The following is a 3470-nucleotide window of genomic DNA, read 5'->3' as shown; positions in this document are numbered from 1 at the left end:
AATTCCGGTTCACATTAGTTATCTTTCATTCTCATAAGTTATGCTTCATACAACTTAAGCCTACAAAGGAACACATGTAACAATATTATAGATCCAATGCACTATTAGTCTCTTTTTTTTTTTTTTTTTTTTTGTTATCTTAAAGTATACCAAATACGTAAAAGAAATCATGTTATAATTTTCATGTTTTATTGTATAAATTTGTACACAAATTAAAAATACTCAATATTATTTTTAATTTTAATATTATTATTAGTTTAGTTTAAATCGGAATGGATGAAACTTGAATATGTTACATTGAAAGTAGCGGGTAAAACATTTGGAATTATTTAATTCTATTCACATTTAAGCTATACTATTTTACAACTTTTTTTCTTTAAATTATTGATTATTTAAATGAGGAACTATAAAAATAATAATAATAAAATGAGGTGTGTATTTATTAAATTGAGATTCAATAGAGAAGGGATTTAAAGAAAGAGAGAGGTGAATGATGTTTTATTGGGATAGATAAGTAATTTAATAGAGATTAGAAAATGATAAATTATATAACTAGAGTAAATGACCATAGTGGGAGAGGTAGGTATCAGCCAACCATTTACCCAAAGTAATTTGCGTTGTAGTATTAAAATGACCATGATCTTGGTTAAAACCTTCATGTGTGTCAACGTTTATAGGTAATTTCAAGGCATCGATGGTCACTATATCTGGTAGTTCTTTACTGACTGCATCTTGTGCTGCTCTCACTGCCGGCAAATCATGAGTATCATGCTTCATCATAAAGTCATAGAGGGCTATTTTAACAAGAATGATGGGTAAAAATCTAGGCTTTATATCATTGCGGATGTCGGTGAAGAAATTCTTTAGGTTGTCTTTGTATCTATTGGCAGTGTCACTCATAGCTGCATCACTCTCCCCTTGAAACCAGAAAAGAGCACGCACAACCCCACCTTCTTTATCAGATGCTTTGATTCGTTCAATGAAATTTTTGTAAAATGTTGCATCAGGATTGCTAGGATTTTTAATCCATTGTTCAATTATGGTGCCACCTCTAGCACAAGGAACTAAACCCACTGTGCCTGCTTTTGGTCCTACTTTTGCTAATAACTGGTGAGCAAATGGCATTCCTGGACCAATCCCAACCGTTTTGTTGATGTCGATTCCCTCATGTAGAGGCTCTCGTGCCATCTCCCATTGGAGTGCAGGGTTCAATCGTAGGATGGATGAGTCAGATTGACATTCTGGTGGGATTAACCTGTCCCACTCAAGCTGTCCCACTTGATTATTCTCAACCCCACCTCGGCCAGCCATATTGCTCTGACCAGCTAGGATGAATATGTTCTTAGGAGAAGTAGCCCTTGAAAGGGAAGAACCGAATAGCATTGTACATAGCAAAATTGATAACTTTAATAAAGCCATTTTGATCTTTTGTATCTGTGCAAGTAGACACAGAAGAAAAGTGTAAAATAGGTTTACACTTGTTTAAAAAAAGTTGTAACTTTTCCTCTGTGTCTATTTGCACAGACACAACTACTTTCCTATTGAAATTTTGCTCCTTCTTCCTTTTGTTTTGTTGGTTGATCCCTACCTCTGCCTTTCTATGTTAGTGGCCCTCAACTTTTATACTCAAATTTATTTCTAAGTTTAGTATATTTAGTTTTGAAAGTTCATTTTTATTGGTGAATATTTGTGGATTGTGAGTGTTTATCGCCTTTAATTATTTTTTACCACCACAAAATAAATTTTTTAACCGTCTATTTGTGAAGGTATATATAAAAAAACTTCGGCGAGTTCGTTTTTTATTTCTGTTTTATTACATACTGTTTTAATCTAATCTTCCATTCTTTTAAATAGAAGACGTTTCTTTATGAGATAAAAATATAAAAATTTAGTTCATGAAGTATATAATTTCTTACCAATTTCCCAATAATATGCATATGTTTGTTCTATTAAATTGGATTTACTCTTTTCTTTTTTCAAAATATATATATATATATATATATATATATTCAACATAGGCAATTGAATTTGTGACTCTAAATTTTAGTCTATATAATTTTCTTCACATGATAATTTGATTATGGATTAAAATTTATTTGTAAATTATATAAATATTAAGTCATTGTGTAATAAAGATTGACACATAATTTTGATGAGATCTATCACAGTGAAGACTATGCATTGTTAAATATCTAAAAATATAGAGAATAAATTATTACATTTTCAAGGTGTTTTTTTAACCCATTAATTCTTTTTTAAATTATTGACCGTCAAGAATGCGTTAATGTCTATACCCATCAACCAAAATTGACAAAATTTTTAGACTTGCATGAGATTAGATTTTTCTTATTACAAGAGAAACATGATCTATCACAAATGAACAAGACTTATAAAAATAAGTTCAATGATTAATGGAGTAATATCATGACGCTTTTCTACGAAACATATTAAAAAAATATATATATATAATTTTTTAAAAAACCTTTTTTTATTACATGACAAATTTCAAATGATTGATTAAGTACCTAATACTACATATGTATACATATATTTAAAAAATAATACTAAAATGGATAAGGCAAATTTGTTGGAGAGAAAATTAAAATTAGACAAGTTAATCATAAAGATGCTAGCGAAAAGAGCAATGGAAGAAACAAAATTAATCTTTGGCGATGCTAATAAATTTTTATCATCTTTCATAAAATTCACTTAATTATCTACTAGACCCAATCCGCCAGTGTTAGAATAATTAGCAAATAACTTGATAAATGTGTCGTACTTTACTATGTTAAAAAAACTTTACTAAAATGTAACCATGAGTACTGTAAAAGAAGAAGAAAAAAGTTAAATAATTGAAATCTTCAATCATTTATAAATTTGGGCAAGTTGTTTCATCATGATAAAAGCAAAAGTGTAAAAGTACAAAACAACATAAATTGTTATTAAGATTTAGGAAAGTGCTCTTTGTATAGGTGACGGAGCCAGAATATTATACAAGGGGCACAAGTTCAGTTAAACATAATTTTAGGTGTATCGACCTAATATTCAACTAATACAACATCGTCAAAATGATCATAACTATCTAATATATGCACAGTGGTAGATCAAGAATTACATGTTAGGGGGACAACTTTATATAAAATTAAAATTTTAGCTCATTAATATCTAAATTTGTGTCATATATAGTTCTTAAACTTTAAATATATACTAAACTAATAATATCTTGATAAGTGCATGTAATATGTAGTACCAGACATTTTCTAAAAAAATAATGAACATACATGTGGAATATATATATATATATAAAAGGAACTTTAAGCAACAAAAATTGGCTAAAATTAAAAAGAAAATAAACCTGTCTCAAATAATAATTAATCTATATCATATCTTATGGGGCACGCATTAATATATGTTCAATATATACAGAAATATTTTTTTTTAATAAAAAATATATATTTATATGCAATACA

At 28.5% G+C, this 3470-nt stretch overlaps 1 pseudogene; it reads right to left on the bottom strand.

Annotated features, from left to right (window-relative positions):
• Positions 1 to 447: 447 nt before the first annotated feature.
• Positions 448 to 1574, bottom strand: LOC150030158 (putative carbohydrate esterase At4g34215 pseudogene; annotated as a pseudogene).
• Positions 1575 to 3470: the final 1896 nt, after the last annotated feature.

The sequence above is a fragment of the Benincasa hispida genome, unplaced genomic scaffold (genome assembly GCF_027475165.1).
Source record: "Benincasa hispida cultivar pf3 unplaced genomic scaffold, pf3_genome.v1.1 HicScf513, whole genome shotgun sequence".
Classification (NCBI taxonomy): domain Eukaryota; kingdom Viridiplantae; phylum Streptophyta; class Magnoliopsida; order Cucurbitales; family Cucurbitaceae; genus Benincasa; species Benincasa hispida.
This window is presented reverse-complemented; position numbering and strand designations above follow the sequence as displayed.